General features: G+C 43.3%; 1 protein-coding gene across 1 annotated transcript in view; it reads right to left on the bottom strand.

Moving 5' to 3' along the window:
• Window positions 1-2,900, bottom strand: part of LOC127626452 (serine/threonine-protein kinase dst3-like) — a 37,039-nt gene extending 34,139 nt beyond the window's left edge. The window contains exon 1 of the mRNA XM_052102269.1: window positions 2,890-2,900. The gene's annotated coding sequence lies outside the window, so the exon portion shown is untranslated. The remainder of the gene's footprint in view (window positions 1-2,889) is intronic.
• Window positions 2,901-22,446: the final 19,546 nt, after the last annotated feature.

The raw sequence follows: 22,446 nt of genomic DNA, 5'->3' as shown, positions 1-22,446 counted from the left end.
ATTCTTGATTATGAGACCCACCACGGTCGTGCCATTGGCTAACTTGATGATGTGGTTCGAGCTGTGCATTGTGCACAGTCATGAGTCAGCAGAGTGAATGGCAGTGGACTGAGCACACAGCCCTGTGGGGCCCCAGTTCTCAGTGTGTTGGTGATGGAGATGTTGTTCCCGATCCGGACTGACTGAGGTTTCCCAGTCAGGAAGTCCAGGACCCAGTTGCAGAGGGAGGTGTCCAGGCCCAGCAGGTTTAGCTTTCCAATCAGGTGCTGAGGAATGATTGTGTTGAATGCTGAGCTGAAGTCTATGAACAGCATTCGAACATATGTGTCCTTTTTATCTAGATGGATGAGGGCCAGATTGTGGTGGCGATGGCGTCATCTGTTGAACAGTTGGGATGATACGCAAACTGCAGTGGGTCTAGTGAGGGGGCAGCTGTGTCTTAATGTGCCTCATGACGAGCCTCTCGAAGCACTTCATGATGATGGGTGTGAGTGCAACTGGACGGTGGTCGTTGAGGCAGGACACTGAAGACTTCTTCATTATGGGGACAATGGTGGTGGCCTTGAAGCACATTGGGACGATGGCGCTGCTCAGAGAGATGTTGAAGATGTCGGTAAGAACATCTGCCAGCTGGACTGCACATCCTCTAAGCACACTGCCAGGAATGTTGTCTGGTCCAGCAGCCTTCCTTGGGTTGACTCTGTGTAGAGTTTACCTCACATCAGCCGTGGTAAGACAGAGCATCTTGTCGTTGGGAGGAGGGGTGGTCTTCCTCGCCACCATGTCGTTCTGCACCTCAAACCGATCGTAGAAGTCATTCAGCGCATCTGGAAGGGAGGCATCTTTGTCACAGGCAACTGATGTTGTCCTGTAGTTGATGATGGCCTGGATGCCATGCCACATGCGCCACGTGTCACCGCTGTCCTGGAAGTGACTGTGGATTCTCTGGGCTTGTGCGCACTTTTCCTCTCTGATGGCCCGGGACAGTTTGGACCTCGCTGTTCTTAGGACCGCCTTGTCACCTGCTCTGAAGGCGGAGTCTCGGGTCCTCAGCAGCGCACCCACCTCCGCAGTCATCCACGGCTTCTGATTGGAGCATGTGGTGATGGTCTTGGAGAAAGTGACATCATCAATGCACTTGCTGTTGTAGTTGATCACTGATTCTGTGTATTCCTCCAAGTTGGTAGCAGCCTCCCTGAACATGTGCCAGTCAGTACACTCAAAACAGTCCTGAAGAGCAAAGATGGCACCTGCTGGCCAGGTTTTCCCCCATATGAGGACATAATTTTTTGAGAATTAGGTCAGGTCTCTAAACTTGACTAGGCTCATCCCCCTCTACTTAAATAACTCTACCGCTGACAAATTCTGGAAAATAAATATATACCCAGAAATTTTTTAGTAATTATTTACATGAACAATATTCAAAAGGACCAATCATATAATGCTGAATAAAACAATGAACATGCTTTATTAATGGCTTCCATCAATATTTCACAGCATTTTAAAGTTCTTTATGGATTCTTAGTTCTGTCTAATTAAAATACATTTACACTTAACGCTGATGTTTATATGGATTTATACAGTAGACACTGATAAATTTAATTACTGATATAAAAATGTATACATATAAATTGATGTCATAAGAGTCCATCATTTCAGAATCACACTGAAAATGACCATCACCACAACACAGACATGCTCATGTTATCACAATTACCAAAACTCACCACAACGACTTTTCTTATTCTAATCTTGAAATATCCACTTGTATTGGTGTAAAATGAAGTCATTGCGTGATGAAAGAAAGTTTTTGTTTTGAGCTCTTGCTGCTGCGGTCATGAACTGGACTCGAGTGACAAAGCGCAACTGTAAATTCCTCTGTAGTAAAAGTCCCATTTAAAAAATCTCTCTATGAATTATGCAATTTTTAAAGCTTATTTAAATTAAAACAGTAATGTAATGTTGTACAAGTAATGCTGTCCATTGTAACAAAGTAAAAACATTGTTTTTTTTCATTCTAAATTTACTTGATTAAGAGTAAAATGTCAAATCAAATATAGAAAAAACCCTCACATTTGCTCACTGCTCCAACATCTTAATCTAAAGCCATGTGGTTAACCTTTCAATTCACAGGAGTCTTCCTCAGAACAATACTTTGTGATGTCAATTTAAAACAAACATCCCATGGTTCCCACAGGTGCTCAAAATTTTATTTTGATGATTCCACCCAATCAAAACTTCCAGGGTGGTTGTAGATGATACAAAGACTTGAATAAACATGGTTTCATAAACAAATAAATGCATCACAATTACACCAATAAACCATATACACTGTGAAAATAGCCCACACATACATTATACATTCACATAAACCTCACTCACCATATTACATACAAATATACATCCCTCTACATATGCACATATATCTACAGTTCTATGATACAGATCTCCTAATTTAATCATCGAAATTGTGAAAATATTTAATGTTAAAATCCTCAATTACAGCATTTTGAGATAGTGTCTATAAAGAATAAATCCAAAAAGCTTCTCTACAGAGAAGTAGTTTTTCTATAACACCTCCTTTCTGTGGGATGTTGACTCTCTCTATACCCCAATATCTAAGACTAGAAACAGGGTGTTTAAGTTTCTGAAAATGCATCGTCACTGGCTGTGGTTACTTTGAGTAAAAAGTACTTTGAGTAAAAAGTACCCTCTATTAAACCTATAATATTAAAGTAAATGTAATGGATTAAAGTAGTGCGTAACTACCCACCTCTGACAATTGCTATATTTAATGGTCTATTTTGTCATCCAAAAAAGGAATATTATGCCCTGTCAAAAGATTTGAGACACAAATATATATTAAAACATAAGTATGAATGTTCTTACCAACAGTCTGTGAAGAGTATCTCTTACTGTTGCTCTGAATAGAAATGCTGTACTATTTATAGTTAAACGAAGTCCCTCCCAGCTGAATGACCTGTCTAAGATTTGAATAGTCAACAAAGGAACAACACGTCCTCACATGTGCATGATTTCAGAAATGTACATTTAACACTAACAAGATATTTAAATATAAATATGTCTATAGTTGCTACACGTGTGTTTACCACGTGTGCTGGCACCTCTGTGAACTTGAGGGGAACTGACTTCTGTAAGGCGGGGTGCCAATGTGTTTGCATTCAAAGTCAAAGAGCAAATGTATGATCTTTGAGAAAATCAACATATGAAATTTCTCACAATTAGAAACTCTTCCTGAGGCACCACACCCCACTGAGCGAAGATTGCAAATTCACACCTCATTGTTGCCCTTCCTCATCTGTCCCATTCTGTCTCCTCTCCTCTTCATCCATTCCCCTTCAGCTCAGAATCACCTCAAAATCACCTACGACCTGTATACAAAAGACCATATCTGCTGTATACAAATAATGTAATTAGTGTAACATGTTTGGTATCATTTAAAATGTCTCGGTGCGTCTGGTATAGTGCTCTTATTCCCAGGTTTGTAAAAACTTAATGACAACAAAGTTATAAGGTCTTTGCCAAATACTGAATAATTCTGGAGGTATATCCCCCTCCTTGAAGGTTTAACACCAGGAAGTCAAGAACCCATTCTCCCCCAAATTCTCATTGTTCAAAGGATAATACCATTTGGTACACAATGTGTATTCTGTCTGGATATTTAAGGAAGGCTGGCCCAGAGCTCAGGGTTCTCTGTAGTCAGATGATCCCACACAGTTTACTGTGTGTAATTTATATCAGGTAATTGCAATTTTAATGTCTTATGTTTTGATAAAATGTCTAAATTCCGCTTATCACTGTCTAATTGGAATTGATGAATTTATTATGTTACCTGGTACAATAAATTGTAAACATTTGATTTTATTCTGACTGACTCTGAAATTGTTTTCCCAAGCAGATTAAATGATTCGTATGTTACCGCAAGTCTGCGTCAGATTAGTGACGACTAATATTTGGCATCGATTCAAGTGTACTTGGTTTGACAAAATGGGAAATTCCCTTTAGAACAGCAAATGCTGCTTGACCAATCTAAATTCGGGTGTGTCTTACCTCTGTTTTAATTTGATGTTTCTCCAGATAAGTGTACGTGGGAAACTACGCATGGCCAATGTAACTGTGGTCAGGCGGTGAAGGGACTGAGACCAAAACTGGCTTCTCTCACATTTATTCCTTTGGAAAATCAGAACACAAAACATGCCTTCAGGCACTAGCGTACATAAAACAGCATCCAATGTAAAGCATACCACTTCTGATCTTCTGTTGTAAATTATTACAAAAAGAAACATTCATACAGAAGGATACACCTTTAGCATACTAGACGGGGATAAAATAAACTTAAGAAAAATACACAGGAAAATATTTCCTCATTCTGTAACTAATTCACATTTAACATATGGAGCAACATACCTTTGGAAAATCAGAACACAAAACATGCCTTCAGGCACTAGCGTACATAAAACAGCATCCACATACAAAATAAAAGAAATACACTGAATACATGGAAAATTGCTAGCGGAGTTTACAGCTAGTCACGTAAGACTCAGTGTGTATGAACTCATGGTCATAATGAAAGCATTAATACATTTTCTCTAAGTTGCTAGAATTGCACCCAAATCTTAACAATACATGTAAAGTAATATAACACAGGTGATATGTCGAAGTTTTCAACTTAAACAACATTTTACAGTTACATCATTAAAACAAAGTGGGAAGTGCTTTATACAGTCAACCTACCCAATGTAAAGCATACCACTTCTGATCGGGTACGGCAACAACACAAGGACAAAACGCAGCAGAGCTGCAGTACACCATTTCTCCAAAGGGGGGCTCCAAAACACCAAACTCAATACAGCTGCTTAAATACGGTGAAAATCACATACAAACACTAACTTACATTTCTAACTCTGTTACACCCACCTCCCCTGAATTTCACCAAATTTGAGCAGCAACCACACAGTACTTCCAAAGGCAAAAAGTACACTACTTTCTAACACTAGACAGAAGGTCACCAATTACAGGACAGCCAACCCAAAGGTATCCAATAACGATGAAGTGGAAGAAGAGGTGCGCAAACTCTCCAACCAACCACTGGCAGTAGGGTGCCTTATACACCCCACAAGACCCATTTATACTGTGTACTAAAGCCTCTAGGAAAAGAGAAGATAACAAAACAAAAACAAATAGAAATTCTCCATAAAACTCATCAGAGAAGCTTGGACCATATAACCAATGTTACTAAACGTGTGTATGACCTCAACTCTAAGTCTACTCATGAAAAACCTGAAACACTGACCTGCAGATAGCCTGCATAGACGGATGTGTGTGAACAATATCTTGCCTTGACATAGTTTGAATTAGTCTGTCAACTGGCTTGAGAATGCGACCAAATCTAGACCTCACCTGTGTGAACGTACTAGGATTTTCAGACTGTAAAACAGAAGCTACTGTGTCAACATTGTTCATGTCATTAGCTTTGTTTGTCTGTGTTACGACAGTCTGTCCATCAGTCTCTGTGCGTGTGAGTCCATCTATGTCACAACAGATAGTCTGTCCATCCATGTTGCTGGCAACAGCTGTACTAACGTCAGTGCTAGTCACAAGTGTAGAGTCAGAGGCTATGGACTGGTCTCCTGTCTGGTCCTCGGACGTTTCCAGGTCACTCTGAGAGACAAGAGGAACTGATCCTGTTCCTCCATTATCAGCCGACTCAGCTTGTGAGTGTTCAGGGAATGGTGATTGTGCAATCCACTCTACAGTTCGTCTCTCAGAATCCACTTGCCCTGGAACAGTTATGGAATCAGATCCAACTTTCTCTCTCTGTGTTCGTCCCATCTGTGCTCCCTGAAATCCCGGGCTAGAAATCAGATCATCATAGTCCCCACTCATGTTATCACACAAAGAACTTTGTCTCACTATTGACACTGAGTCGTCACTTGAGTTTGACTGCTGAACAGAAGACAAAGATGAGACTGGGTCGGAGATTACACTTGTGTTTTCCACAGACAGGAAATTCACCAACATCAACAGATTACGGTGAACGACTTTCTCCTGTCCAGAGACTGTGTCACATATCCTGTAAGTGTGTGTTTCGGTGTTCCTGTCTACTACAGTGTACACAGTGGATTCCCAACGATCTGCAGTCTTCCTCTTTCCTCTTTCCTTTTTGTTAGCCACCAATACACGGTCACCAACATCAATGGTAGGCCCCTTGACTCTCTTGTTGTAGATCTCAGTGTGACGGTGCTGTTCTTTCATGACATGTTCCTGAGCTATCAACATAGCATCTTGTAGATCTTTCGTCAGAGATGCCACATACTTGTCATAGCTGACCACAGCTGGATCATTCAGAACAGTACGGAAAAGGACATCGTCTGGCAGACGAGGAGTCCGTCCAAACATCAAATAAAAAGGTGCATATCCCGTTGTCTCATGAACTGAGCTGTTGTACATGAATGTGAGGGTCTGAAGACGTCTTGGCCAATTGGCTTTTGTGTCTGGAGCAAGTGCACGGATCATATTGCCAAGGGTCCTATTAAAACGTTCCACGCTCCCGTTACCCATAGGGTGATATGGTGTGGTGTGTGATTTCCTAATACCAGAGACTCTAAGTAGCTCGCTGATCAGTCGACTCTCGAAACTGGCTCCTTGGTCACTGTGGATACGTTCTGGAAACCCAAATACACAGAAGAACTTGTCCCAGAGGACTCTCGCCACCTGCTTTGCTGACTGATCCTTGCAGGGGAATGCCTGGGCCATTCTTGTAAAGTGGTCGGTCACCACCAGCACGTCGACCGAATTATTCCTTGCATCCTCCGCTGACCAAAAGTCAATACAAACAAGCTGTAGTGGCCTGGTGGATGTGATGCTTTCCAAGGGTGCCCTGCCAGCAGGTTCGGCTGTCTTGCTGACGATGCAACGCCTGCAGTTGCGGACATAGTCTCTCACGTCCCTGTCAAGACTAAGCCAAAAGAACCTCTGCCTGGCCAGCCCAAGACTTCTGAACTGACCCTGGTGACCAGCATCGTCGTGAACACCTCTTAGGACAACAGCTTTAAGTGACTCAGGGACTACATACTGGTGACGCTTTGACTTTGTGGTCTGGTCTCTTGAAACTCTGTAGAGTATCCCATTGCTCACAATAAGCTTCTCCCAGTGCTTTAAATATCTCAAAACCGTGACTGATTCTTTTACTCGCTCTCTCCTGGATGGTCTGCGACGTCTTTCCACATAATACAAAACTCGAAAGAGGGCTCTGTCACCGAGCTGTTCATCACGAAGTTCCTTTTCTGTGTAAGCAGGCAGGGAAACCTGACCACCAAGGACAAACTGTGGCACATGGTGCAGAGCGGCAACAGCACAGGTTCTTGCTCCAGTCTCCCACTCACTGTGTGACTGCAGGACAGCAGATATATCATCCATCCCAATGGACTGAGTGTGAACACACAAATGAGCAGACATACTCCCAACACGATCATCACCTTGCCGTAGATTCCCATCATGGGCACTGGAGTAGCGAAAAGTGTCTTGAACAGAGTCACTCGTCAAACCTTGGACCTCAGAGAGAAGTGTGGTATAAGGCTCCTGAAGTAATCTGAGACTGACTCTCTCCTTCACAAAAGGCACACGGCTTAGGCAACAACGTTCTGTGGACCTGGAACATACTTGATATCAAAGCTGTAGCTGGCTAGCTTGGCCACCCAACGTTGCTCACAGCAATCCAACTTGGGCTTTGTCATGATGTGAGTCAGCGGATTGTTGTCTGTCCACACTGTGAACACATGACCCTTCAACCAGTGGCTGAACTTGTCACAGATGGCCCACTTCAACGCCAAGAATTCTAAACGGTGCGCTGGGTAATTCTTCTGAGACTGAGAAAGTGACTTGCTGGCAAATGCGATGGGCCTTGCCCTGGTTTCTCCCTCCTTGATCTGCGATAAAACGGCACCAATACCGTCAAGAGAAGCATCTACAGACAGCATGAAAGGGCGGGTGAAATCAGGGTGAGCAAGGACAACTGTTTCGGCCAGTGACAATCTCAGTTTCTGGAAAGCTTGCTCCATGTCAGGAATCCAGTCAGCAGCACTCAACTTCCTGCTCTGAGACCTGTGTTTACTCATTGGCTTCTGCTTACTTTTTCGTTTCTGGCCTGACAACAGAGAGAAGAGGGGCTTAGCGATGGCTGAGTAATTGGGTACAAAGTGTTGGTAGTAATTGATCATTCCCAAGAAAGATCTAACCCATTTCGCTGAGGGAGTCACACCGTCTGATTCCATTAGGTCAGCACTTGTCATTTTCATGATGCCCTCAACCTTACTGGGATCAGTCGACACACCAGTTTCATCGACTATGTGCCCTAGGAACTTCACAGCCTTTCGAAGGAAAAAGCACTTCTTGGGGGCTAACTTCAGGTTGTGGCTACGTAATCTGCTAAACACCACCTCCAAACGTTGCAGAGCAGTCTCTTCATCAGGAGCAAAGACAAGCAAATCATCCAAGTAGCAAAGCAAACTCAGATAGTTCTGATCTCCAAAAATGCTAGTCATCATGCGCATAAAACTTCCAGGGCTATTGCAGAGACCTTGCGGCAAACGATTGTACTCATATAAACCCATTGGAGTGGTGAAGGCAGAGTACTTTTTGTCATCTTCGTGCAACGGCATGTTATAGAACCCGGAAGTCAAATCCATCGTACTGAAAAGAGCGTTTCCTCCAAGTGCTGCTAGGCAGTCGGCCTGGTGAGGGAGAGGGTGAGCATCTTTAAAAGTTCGCTTGTTCAACCAGCGAAAATCCGTACAGATTCGAAGATCCCCATTCTTTTTCCATACGAGAACTAATGGAGACGCATATTCACTGGTGGACTTCCTGATGATTTCTCTCTCTTCCATCTCACTCAGCACTTGGCGCAGCTTCTGATATTGACTTGGGGGCACCCGCCTGAAAGGGAGTCGGAATGGCCTGCGATCTGAGAGGTGAATGCGATGGACAAAATCCTTTGCCTCTCCACAGTCCAGATGATGACGTGAGAAGATATCATTGTAGCGCACAACCAGTTCAGTCAGCTTGCCTTTACACTGCTCGGACACATCACAGGAGTTTATGTCAATCTCACTCAATCCAACTGCCTTGAGTTTGTCGTCAACAGAACATGCATCATTCTCAGATCTACTAGCTACTAAAGAACACATGGCCATTGAGACCCCAGTGTGTGTGTCATCCATATCTTCAAGCGCAATGCAGGGAAAAACGTCAGCTAACTTAGCATTGCGTCTCACCAAGACGGGTCTATCAGAGGTGTTGATCAGCTTTAACGGAAACCATCTGTCTTCCCACAAAGACGTCACCATTCTCGCCACCAGAATTCCCCTTGGAGCTGAGCGGCATGATGTGAGTTCAGCCATCACAGTGCTACCAGGAGATACAGCAGCAGACTTGGGTAGCTTTCCCCACATTAAGTACTCACGACCAGGTTCAAGGCACATTGCCGAGTTGCTTCTCACAGTGCCTATCTTGCAGGGAACTTCCTCACCTCTCCAACGGTCCACACCAGCAAGCATGGAGAGGAACTGTTCAGATTCTGGATCGCCAGCAGGACAAGGGGCAGACACAGCTTTCCAATAGGCATCACACTGCTTATACTGATGAAGAACATGCTTGATTACATTGGTACCTAATATCATTTCATCATGCTGGCCCTGGACAACTAGAGTAGGAACTATGATCTTGCAGCCATACACCTCCATCTGCAGATAGACAGCTGACTTAGGCATGACGCGACGACCACCACAGCCAATGAGGACAACATCTGTACTGAACTGATCATGTGCTGTGAAAGCTCCAGCTTCTCTAAGCTTCATCTCGGCAGTTTCACTGATAGTACAAGCCATAGAGCCACTGTCTAGCATAGCGTTTAGGGTCACTGTATTATCAATCATCACAGGAGTATAGAAAAGACTGTCACTGCCAACAACTTTGTGTATGTTCTGAAAGACAACAGTTTGAGTGTCATTACAAGCCATCTTGTTCATCGTGTAAACGGTTTCTGCATTAGAAATATCTTCACTGTGGGAGTTAAAATTATGACCCATACTGTCTCCCTCTAAATATGAGTCTACTAGTTTCCCTTAGACTGAGGCTCAGGGGAAGACCTGGTGGGACATCCCACCCGTGTGTGGCCTGGGGCAAGGCAAGTGAAACACAGCTTCTCTGACATGCAATGGGTGATGGTGGTGTGTTTGCTGTCACCACAGACACGACAAGCTTTCTCTCGATTACCACCCTGGAATCTTCCGCCACGAACACTGCTGCGCTGCTGCACTTTCCCCATCATCTGCTCTAACATGGCCATCATACGAGACAGAATTCTATCCTCAGCGTCTTGACTATTCTGTAATACAGCTGGCGTAGAGGCACATGAGGGGGGGGCATGGAGTCTGATGTGAGGTGTAGCTCTGACTTGAAACTGTGACATTGGAGGGACACTGCGGGTGACACACTGGACTAGGGACTGGAGCAGTAGTGAGGGTAGGGCACTGAGTGTGACACTGCTCAGGCACAGGCTGACTGTATGCCGCTGGGTTAGGCTGCATGTTGGCAAGGGTGGTGGTGTGGCTCTTTACCCGCACATCTGCACAGGCTCTTCCAGAGGCCCTTCGCTCTCTCTGATAGTCATCAATTCTCAACTGTATGTCACGTGCACTCCACTCATGAATGGGCTTACACTTAAAGATAGAGGAGAGTTCTGGGTCGGGACAATGCTTGACAAACATACGTGTCACCTCTTCACCGGAATTCTCCATCCGCCTGCCTTGCCTGCGGAGGCCTTCATCAGCCAGATCAGCTGCTCTGTTTACTCTCAACCAGTAATCAACTGGGCTCTCGCCAGGTCTGGGCAGGGTGGAGTAAAAATCTGCTAGTGGGAGACATGAGGACACATCACTGAAATACTGGAGGAGAATATCATAAATGAGGCCAGGGTTCTGTTTCACGCTGAGAGTCTGATCACTGCGCAGGGCAACCTTCACGACATCTCTCGCTTTGCCCATCAACTTCCCCATGATCTCTTCTACCTGCTCATCCACAGGACACCGCTGCTTTCTCAGATAAGCTTTAGTTATGTCAATCCAGTCCTGGACTGGATATTTGTCAGAACCGTCACCTCTGAACAACTTAGGCTCTTTGTCTGATTTTACATGTACAGTAACGTGTGAGTCTGTCTGTCTTACAGTGCTAGAGTCAGTTCCTGTATGTGTAGGTGATGTGTTCTGCATGTGTGTGATGTGATGTGCAGGGGATGAGCCACCCTGCTGTTCACTGCTAGTATTCACTACGCCAGCAGACATTAACTTGGCTACAATAGACTCACCAATCTGGGCACCTAACTGTCCCACCATGCTCGTGAGGTGGTTAATAGCAGCAGAATCAATACTGCTGGGTGTGGATGTGAGAGGACCCTCCCCCAAAAACTGGCCAACAGGAGTACAAACTGGGTTCTGACTTAACCCTGTACCCCTACCACTGTCAGTTAATGACTGGGAATAACCCACCTCCCCACTGTCCAACCTATGTCCAACAGCACCACTATCAGAACCCCGCCATGCACCCCACATACCCCTCCCTTTAGGAAGAACTGGACTAGCAAAATTATCTCCAACATTACTGTAGCTATAATTCTCAGCCATAATGGTAAGTATCTGCGTTGTGTAATATCAAATGCAAAAAAAAAATAAAATAAAAAATTATATAAGAGATAACAATATTAGAGAAAGAAAGCTGTAGCTTACTGTATATCAAGGATAATGAACAATTCCCCACACTGGAATAATATAAACACAGCCCTATACTGCCTAACCATATACAAAGACAACTCTAACCACACTTGATCTCGCACACACGAGCTGGACTTCAACGCAGCATCCACGGCGATCGGCGTTGGGCTGATCTGGGAGATCGACAGGTCACGGCACCAGTGTAACTGTGGTCAGGCGGTGAAGGGACTGAGACCAAAACTGGCTTCTCTCACATTTATTCCTTTGGAAAATCAGAACACAAAACATGCCTTCAGGCACTAGCGTACATAAAACAGCATCCAATGTAAAGCATACCACTTCTGATCTTCTGTTGTAAATTATTACAAAAAGAAACATTCATACAGAAGGATACACCTTTAGCATACTAGACGGGGATAAAATAAACTTAAGAAAAATACACAGGAAAATATTTCCTCATTCTGTAACTAATTCACATTTAACATATGGAGCAACATACCTTTGGAAAATCAGAACACAAAACATGCCTTCAGGCACTAGCGTACATAAAACAGCATCCACATACAAAATAAAAGAAATACACTGAATACATGGAAAATTGCTAGCGGAGTTTACAGCTAGTCACGTAAGACTCAGTGTGTATGAACTCATGGTCATAATGAAAGCATTAATACATTTTCTCTAAGTTGCTAGAATTGCACCCAAATCTTAACAATACATGTAAAGTAATATAACACAGGTGATATGTCGAAGTTTTCAACTTAAACAACATTTTACAGTTACATCATTAAAACAAAGTGGGAAGTGCTTTATACAGTCAACCTACCCAATGTAAAGCATACCACTTCTGATCGGGTACGGCAACAACACAAGGACAAAACGCAGCAGAGCTGCAGTACACCATTTCTCCAAAGGGGGGCTCCAAAACACCAAACTCAATACAGCTGCTTAAATACGGTGAAAATCACATACAAACACTAACTTACATTTCTAACTCTGTTACACCAATCCAAAGCTATTACAAGAGAAGTTAACTTCAACTTACATCTGTAATAGCGGCCGTGACCTCTACTGAAGAAAACGTTAAGTTACATTCAAGTGTGTGCAATTCCATGGGGCTATACTGAAGTATCTTTGATTGTGTGAACATGAACGTGACCGATCTCAGGTATATAGCAATTACCTCTGTTTGATGATCCAAAACTGGCCGCTTGTGATCGTGAGACCCGCAGTGTAGATAAAACACGCGAGGACCTCAAAGCGACATAGTTTCCTGATCTGAACAGGTAAAATATAAATACAAATATAAGAGTTAAAAAGAATAATCAAACATTCGCTCTCTTTTAATGATGCCCAGATATCATTAAAACCTTTTTCATTCATGGAGTCAGATGAAATAATGATGTAATACATAAGAGAAAATGTGTTTCATTTAATCTTGTTGTGTTACGTAAAAGAAAAGACAGTAACACGCAGAGACCTTTACCTGTATTATTGGAGACTGCCATTGGACCGATAAACGGGCATACACTTCATTCTTCCAAGAAATATCACTTCTGAATTTCTGAAAACTCAGCTTCATTTTTTTGTAGATGATACTGATATTTGTATTATCTAATGGCATTCAGATGTTTTTAGATATAAAGTCAAGTCATCAATGGGTTAAAATGGAATACATTTTCCTTGATATTTTGACACACCAATCAGCCACAACATTAAAACCACATGCCATTTTGGTTTTTAGCACCATTCGGAGTAAATTCTAGAGATGATGTGTGTGAAAATCCCAGGAGATCAGAAGTTACAGAAATACTCAAACCACTCATCTGGCACCAACAATCATGCCACGGTCTAAATTACTGAGATCAAATTTTCTCCATTCTGATGGTTGATGTGAACATTAATTGAAGCTCCTGGCATTTATCTGACTGATTTTATGCACTGCACTGCTGCCACATGATTGGCTGATCAGATAATCGCATGGATGATTGTTGGTGTCAGACAGGCTGGTTTGAGTATTTTTGTAACTGCTCCTGAGATTTTCACACACAACAGTCTCTAGAATTTACTCTGAATGGAGCCAAAAACAAAAAAACATCCAGAGAGCGGCAGTTCTGTGACAGAAATGTCTTGTTGATGAGAGAGGTCAACAGAGAATGGCCAGACTGGTTTGAAATGACAAAGTCTATGATAACCATGCTGTACAATTGTGATGAGAAGAACATCATCTCTGAATGCTATTCTGAGATGCAGGTTGGGGCAGTTTTGGCAGCACGAGTGGGACCTACACAATATTATGCAGGTGTTTTTAATGTTATGGCTGATCAGTGTGTATATTTATACATTATAATATAGATTCAGCACTGGAAATAATAAGAGACCACTGCAAAATTATTCCATTTCACTGCAGCAAATGTAAAAAAAAGTCTTAAATTAGGCAAATTTATTATCATTTTAATCTCCAATCTGTTAGCTAACATCTTGCATAGTCTTTTAATTATAAGCTATCCAGCAAAGGTGACTAATCAGGTCCCCAAATCCCATGCAGTCAATTTAAAATAATTAGTAATTTACACAATTGCCCCTTATGCATGTGTGTGCGCTTGTGTGTGTTTTGTCATCAATCCATAAATTATTTTTGCCAGTGCTCTGGCTTTGTTGTGGGGTATTCACTGTCTAGTGTCAAAGTTCTTACTATATTTTATTTGACAAAGTAAATAAATGGGGTTTAAAACAAAATATTTTAGGTACTTTAATTAGATTGGTTACAATTGTTATGGGGGATTTTAAAGGGACAGTTCACCCAAAAATATAAACCCTCTCATCGTTTACTCACCCTCATACCATCCCAGATGTGTATGACTTTCTTTCTTCAGCAGAACACAAATTAAGATTTTTTAAATAATATTTCTGCTCTGAAGGTCCATACAATGCAAGTGAATGGTGACTAGAACTTTGTTGATCTAAAAATCAAATTTCACAAATTTTCTGATGAACCACAATTTTTAAACTATACATCTGCAGTGGTGGACAGTAACGAAGTAAATGTAATTCGTTACTGTACTTAAGTAGCTTTTTTGCGTATCTGTACTTTACTGAAGTATTTAAATTTGGGGAGACTTTTACTTTAACTCCACTACATTTCAAAGTCAAATATCTTACTTTTTACTCTACTACATTTTCAAAATCAGTCGTTTCTTTTTATTTATGAGTGGATAAAAACGTAACTGGTCAAATGAGCCACCAATCACAGTACAGCGCGCGCGCTTTGTTTTGAACTTGCCTTGGCGGCATCTACTAAGCGCGAACCAGGGGTGCGTTTCCCAAAAGCATCGTTAGCCAACTATGGTCGCAAGTTCCGTCTTTATCATCATAGTTCAATGAGTCGGTGTTTCCCGAAACCATCGTTCCAACGAACATTCGCAAACAGCATCGAGTTGTGTGGTTGGAACGACAGCTCTCGACCTGTGGTTAGAAGCAGAGTTTCTTGATATTATAACATGTGGGCTTAATAAATTATTATCTTGAGCCAAATAAGCAAGATGACATTCAGTACAAAGTATCATTTATTTAGAAGACATACAAATGTCCTTTTATGTCTTTTAGTTTGTCAATAGATTTAAAGCACCGTTTTTGAAGAGTGCGCATGTGTGAACGTGCTCTAGTGCGTAAGAACGAGCCTATGATTGAATCTGGAAATAAAGCAAATAACTGAGAAAAATATGAGATAGTCCTCAGATGACATGTCCGTAATTTATAGCAAAACATAATTAAAAGTAGTTTTTACTCCACCACATGTGTGACATCATTAACCAACATGGTTGAACAACCAATTTGCGACAATACGGTTTCGGGAAACAGTCGTGACTAGAAAGTTGATTTCTTCAACAGTGCATCGTACTACGGTAGTGGAGCAGCAAGTTACATCGTTGTACGGGAAACGCACCCCAGAGCCGTTAAATATGAGAGTTGCGAACATAGACGGTTGTGACAGTGATCTCGCCGCCGCGCGGTCACGTGATTCGTGTAGCTCTCAATAGTTCCAAACAAATTGCGTTGCCAATGATTTTAAGCGGGGCAGACAGCAGCAGCTATTATTGCAGCAATTATCGGTAAATATTGACGCATAATGTACATTGCTTATTATGTTGACACTAAAATGACTTGCATATAATAGCATTTTTATTCTGGGGAGTAGCAGAAACACTGCATTAATACGTTTTTGTGTTTAATTTTGGAGGAAATTGGCTGCTCCCATAACATAGAATATATATATATATATATATATTTATATATATATTCTATGTATGTGTGTGTGCCTATATATATATATATATATATATATATATATATATATATATATATATATGTGTGTGTGTGTATATATATATATATATATATATATATATATATATATATATATATATATATATATATATATATTATATATATTTAATGGCGTTGTGCAGGTTTATGTGAATGTATCATAACATTAGGATGTTAATAATTATGACCATAGACACTTGAGAAAAATGTATACAGTAAATACTGTAAATGTATTATACCTTATGGGAACAGTCCTTCCCTCCAAAATTAAACACACAAAAAATGTATTCAATTCAAATATATATATATATATATATATATATATATATATATATATATATATATATATATATATATATATATGACTAATTAATGTCATTTTATTAATAGATTGGTGTGCCAAGAGTGACATTAGTCTTCATGTAGACTGAGTTAAGCAAGAGTCTTGTGACAAAGTATAATAGGACATTATGGCCATAAAAAATCATAGTACTTGGATACTTAAGTACATTTGAAGGCAAATACTTTTGTACTTTTACTCAAGTGAATGTTTAAAGGCAGCACTTCTACTTTTACTTGAGTAATATTTTACCTTGAGTATCTTTACTTTAACTCAAGTACATGGTATGTGTACTTCGTCCACCACTGTACATCTGTATCAGGTGAGTGACACATTCAAAGTCATAGTGTGAATATTTAACCTAATATTTCTAAAAAGCAGGATTGTTCTAAAAATATAGCCATGACATAATTATTCAACCCCTATTGCATGTAGCTGTTGTAAATATGTGAGGCTACACAAGTAACTGTTTTAAAACAAAATTAAGTCATCAATCTGAAATGGCACTTATTTAAGTTTTAAAATGTAAGTTTAGCGTTGTAAGCAAAAATGTATTTATAAAAGATGCAATTAAAAATAAGCTGTCTCAAAAGCTAAGGAGATTATTTCATTACCCAAAAGGTCATGGCTAAAAGTACATTTCCAAACAGTTCAATTTCCAATAGACAAAGTTGGCAGCACCATTCAAACATTTTTTTAATATGGTACAACAGCATAAGTGTGGAAGAAAGCAAAATTTCACCAAGGGAAATGTTGACTTGAATATTCAAGAAGGAATTAGGAAAGACCTATGGAGTACTGGAAGAAGGTTTTTTTGGACATATGACACTAAACTGAAAATGAAATTTAGACCCATGGGTCAGCAGTACGTCTGGAGTAAGATGACAAGTTGATGACAATAACGGCACCTTCCCCACATTCAAGCATAAAGGTGGGTCAGTCCTGTTATGGGGTGTTTTGCGGCTGCAGGAAACGGCTATCCTGACTATATGACTGACGCCATGGATTATTTCAGGTATCAGGCCATTTTGGCATGGAAAATGTGATGCCTTCTGTGTGTAAATTGAAGCTTGGTGATCACTGGACTTTCCAGCAAGACAATAACAGCAAGGATACATCCAAGTTCAAAGTCTAGTTCAGGGATAGGTCGTGGGATGTCCTTAAATGGCCCTTTCAGTCCCTTATTAAAATCCCATTGCAAACCTTTGTTGGGATTTCAAGGAAGCAGTGGCAGCACAGAAACCAAAGAATGTCAATGAACTGGAAGATTTTGCTCATGAGAAAAGATTCTAATAGAGTGGTGTCCAAAGCCTGAGAACACTTACCTGAAACACTTAACTTATTTGCTGTTATTAAGGATAAAGTCTAGGCTACTAGTGTAACCCTCATTCCCTGATAGAAATCTGAACCTACTGGGCCTGGACACCTTCCTCTGCAACTGGATCCTGGACTTCCTGACTGGGAGACCTCAGTCAGTCCGGATCGGGAACAGCATCTCCACCACCACCACACTGAGCACTGGGGCCCCCCAGGGCTGTGTGCTCAGTCCACTGCTATTCACTCTGCTGACTCTGACGACTGTGCAGCAATGCACAGCTCGAATCACATCATCAAGTTCACCGATGACACGACCGTGGTGGGTCTCTTCAGAAAGAACGATGAGTCAACATATAGAGAGGAGGTGCAGAGGCTAACGGACTGGTGTAGAGCCAACAACCGGTCTCTGAATGTGAACAAAACAAAAGAGATGGTTGTTAACTTAAGGAGAGCACAGAGTGAACACTATCCGCTGAACATCGAAGTCTCCTCTGTGGAGATAGTCAAGAGCACCAAATTCCTTGGTGTTCACCTGCCAGATTTCCAAGAAAGACCAGCAGCGTCTCTGCTTTCTTCGAAGGCTGAGAAAAGCACATCTCCCACCCCCCATCCTCACTACATTCTATAGAGGGACCATTGAGAGCATCCTAAGCAGTTGCATCACTGCTGCATCTGTGACACAACATCGAGTGATGGCCAAACCTTTTTTCTCAGCTCTTCAATGCAGAACCTGACTAAACAGATGCACGATCCCCGTGTTTTATACCCATATGTCCGGGGGCAGGACATGCAAATTCTGTTCAACAATTTTTCATTGGCCTTTTTCATATTCAGAGGTATCCGAGGCTGCCGAAAGAAGCCCCTTGTATCACAATCGACACATTGTTGAGTGAGTGACAGAAGGAGAAAGGATGCTCCACAAATGATTGACTTTGGGGTTGAATATTTTTTACATGACATTTGTGAAGAGAATTTGTTATTTATAAACTGTTTGTTCTCAAAATCACTCAAATGTGTTTACTGAGGTTTTAGTTAATGTGTTTTATGTGTTAGTTTACGTGTTTTAGTCTATATGTTTTAATTCAAATGTGTTTTTTGTTCAAAACCATTTAGCAAATTCAGCAACTTACAAAGAACATATACATATACAAATACATTGTTTATTATTATAAGATTTGAACTATTATTATAATTTTGATTGGAACTGTACAGGCTACTGAATGTTTGTTGAAACACTGTTTACTAGCTATAGCAAGTCAGTTGATAAGTCACTCAAAGTAAGTTGAATATCTGAATCGGACCATCAAAATAAAGTGTTACCTCCATATGACCTTTAAATGTGTTTAAATCCATATCTTCAGAAGCAATATAATAGGTGTGTGTGAGAAAAATAAAATTTTTAAATTTGACCACCCGGTACTCCCATCCAGAGCCTGTAGAATGACATCGTCGCTGACTTCGAAAGCCTACAGGCCGCCTCATCCATGCATGCCATGGCTCTCCTGCAGGTCCACCAAGCCAAGGCACTCAAAGAACTGCACCTGGGTAGTCCCGATCCCAACGTGCTGCAATAACTGCGCTCTGCCACTGACCTCGTTCTCAGAACCATGAAGGTCATAGCGCAGACACTCGGGAGGGCGATGGCCACCCTCGTGGTCCAGAAGCGCCACCTATGGCTGAACAAGGTCGAGATGCACGCCGTTGACAAGGCACACTTTCTCAATGCCCTCGTCTCCCAGCTCGGCCTCTTTGGTGACACAGTCCATGACTTCACCCAGCAGTTTTTGGTGGGGAAAAGGCAGACGGAGGCGATCGCTCACATAATGTCTCGATGTCGCCAAAATGGTGCCCCCCTGCGGTCAAACAACAGGCAGCTCCGCCTGAACCTGGGCCCAGCTCTCAGCCCCAGCATCGAGCACCTTGCAGGTGGCGCATGCCCACCGTCTCCAATACCCCTTCCAGGACCAGGAAAGCTCATAAGTGCTCCTGAGAAGTACAACCTGGGCAATCAGATGTTCGCTACGGAGCTGGTACCAAGACCACTACATCCCCCAGTGGAGGGCCGGAAGGAGAATCCTTGTTTTCATAATTTCCTTTGCCGCACCCCCTTCGGGCTGCAGCATCCAAATTCTCAATAAAGGAGCGATTCCCTCACTCCATGGGTCATCTATCCGGTGCGTGCCGTTCTCACGGCGCCTCGCCTCCAATATCCTACAGTCCTGGTTACCCGGACACAGACACCTTGCCTCCGGACCCGCGACTGCTCAGCCCTGGCAGGCCAGCTCTGACGAGTTCCAAAAACGCCTTTCCAGGACCTCTTGCTCAGTCTCTAACCCGCCCCCTGCCGGGTGCTTGGAGGTAGGTAAGTGCTTTGAGTCTTTTCTCAGAACCCAAGCCTCGGGATGCTCTTCTGCTTCCCAACGCGCTATTACCTGCTCCCCCACCGCGAAGCCCTACCCGGTACATCCAAAATGATCGTCCATTTAATGCCCCTCATGCAGAGTGTGGACACCTGGCTTTCGCTGTCCAACCCGTTGCATTGGTTGGCCAAGACTATCCGACTCGGCTACACGATTCAATTCGCCCCGGATCTCGCCTCATTTCAGCAGTAATCGCTCAACCTCCATATGCGGCAAAAAAGCCATCGCTTTACGGACAGATATCATGACTCTGCTCCTCAAGGATGCGATAGAGCCCGTCACTCCAGCCAAGATGAAGAAGGGTTTCAACAGTATCCAAGAAAGGCGGTGGGTTGCGACCAATCCTGTCTCACTCTCGAGAGTTGCTATGCGCTCACAGGGACCAGGTGCTCAGGCACCTCAGCCGCCAAGGGCTTCAGGTCAACTGGGAAAAAAGCAAACTCATCCTGGTTCAGAGCATCTCTTTTCTCGACATGGAGTCTCAATGACTGCATGCCTCACGAGCGAGTGCGCGCAGTTAGTGCTCAGGTGCCTCGCTCTCTTCGAGCCCGGCACTGCGGTTCCTTTAAAACAATTCCAGAGGCTCCTGGGTTATATGGCATCCTCAGCAACAGTCGCGCCACTTGGGTTGATGCATATGAGACCGCTTCAGCACTGGCTTCAGACTCGAGTCCCGATATGGGAATGGTGCCGCAGCACATACCGTGTTATAATCACCCCCTCCTGCCATCCGACTTTCAACCCAATGACAGACCTCTGTTTTCTGCGGACAGGAGTCCCCCTACAGCAGGTGTCCAGACGTGTCGTGGTCACCACAGATGCCTCTCACCTGGTTTGGAGCGCCGTGTGCAACAGGCAGGCTGCCGCTGGCTCCTGGACAGGGCCCCAGCTGCATTGGCACATCAACTGCCTAGAATTGCTGGCTGTATTCCTTGCCCTGCGGATGTTTCTCCCGCTGATTCGGGGCAAGCACGTCTTGATCCGTTCAGAGAGCACCACGACGGTAGCGTACATAAATAACCAAGGCGGCGTGCGCTCTCGTCAGATGTCACAACTCGCCCGCCATCTCCTCCTTTGGGCTGCGCGCCATTCATATCCCTAGCAACTAAAACACAATGGCGGACATGCTTTCACGACAGGTTTCGCCCAGCGTAGAGTGCAGAATCCAACCCTAGGTGGTCCAGCTGATTTGGGGCTGATTTGGCATGGCACATGTAGACTTCTTTGCCTCCAGAAGCTCCTCTCAGGAAAGACGCATTGGCACACAGCTGGCCCTGGAGGCTGTGCAAGTACGCATTTCCCCCAGTGAGCTTCTTGCACTGGTGCTGTGCAAGATCAGGGAGGACGAGTAACAAGTCACCTTGGTGGCTCCTTATTGGTTCATAAAGACTTGGTTCTTGGATCCCATGCTCCTCGCGACAGCACCTCTCAGGAAAATCCCCCTAAGGAAGGACCTTCTTTCTAAGGGACAGGGCACCTGCGCTGGAACCTCCACACCTGGCCCCTGGACGGGATGCGAAAGATCTGAATGACCTACCACCTGCAGTCATAGATACGATCATCCAAGCCAGAGCTCCCTCCACCAGGCAACTTTATGCCCTGAAGTGGCGCTTGTTCACGAATTGGCTTCCCGAGCCAAAGACCCACAGAGATGCGCAGTTCAGTCTCATTCCTGCAAGAGAGGCAAAAGGGGAGGCTGTCCACAATCGAGGCCCACCACGACGCAGTGGACGGCAAGTCCTTGGGTAAGCACCATTCGATATTGAGGCAAGCGGCCGATTGCTCACAAACCTCAATGAGGATGGACTGGGGGAAGGCTGCGGAGGCGTTAGTCTGGGGAGTTATGGAAGATGGGATGGCCTCCTCGTCCTCCAAACCCTCGAGAAGGCCCGCATGGGCAGTGGTGGCTCAGCGGTTAAGGCTCTGGGTTACTGATCAGAAGGTCAGGGGTTCAAGCCCCAACACCACCAAGACACCACTGTTGGGCCCTTGAGCAAGGCTCTTGAACCTCTCTGCTCCAGGGGCGCCGTATCATGGCTGACCCTGCTCTCTGACCCCAGCTTAGCTGGGATATGTGAAAAATAAATAATTTCACCATGTATATGCAGAAATGTATGTATAATGTGTGACAATTGATCAAATTATGAATTATTATTATTATTATCATCTTCGTCCGGCCATCTCATTGGCGCACGAGGGCCCCCCTGAGAGAATGACCTCAGGAAACGCAGGGTTGCTTTGATCAGCCCAGCTAAGA

The sequence above is a fragment of the Xyrauchen texanus genome, chromosome 1, assembly GCF_025860055.1.
Source record: "Xyrauchen texanus isolate HMW12.3.18 chromosome 1, RBS_HiC_50CHRs, whole genome shotgun sequence".
Lineage (NCBI taxonomy): Eukaryota > Metazoa > Chordata > Actinopteri > Cypriniformes > Catostomidae > Xyrauchen > Xyrauchen texanus.
Note: the sequence above shows the minus strand (reverse complement) of the source record. Positions and strands in the feature narration are given on the sequence as shown.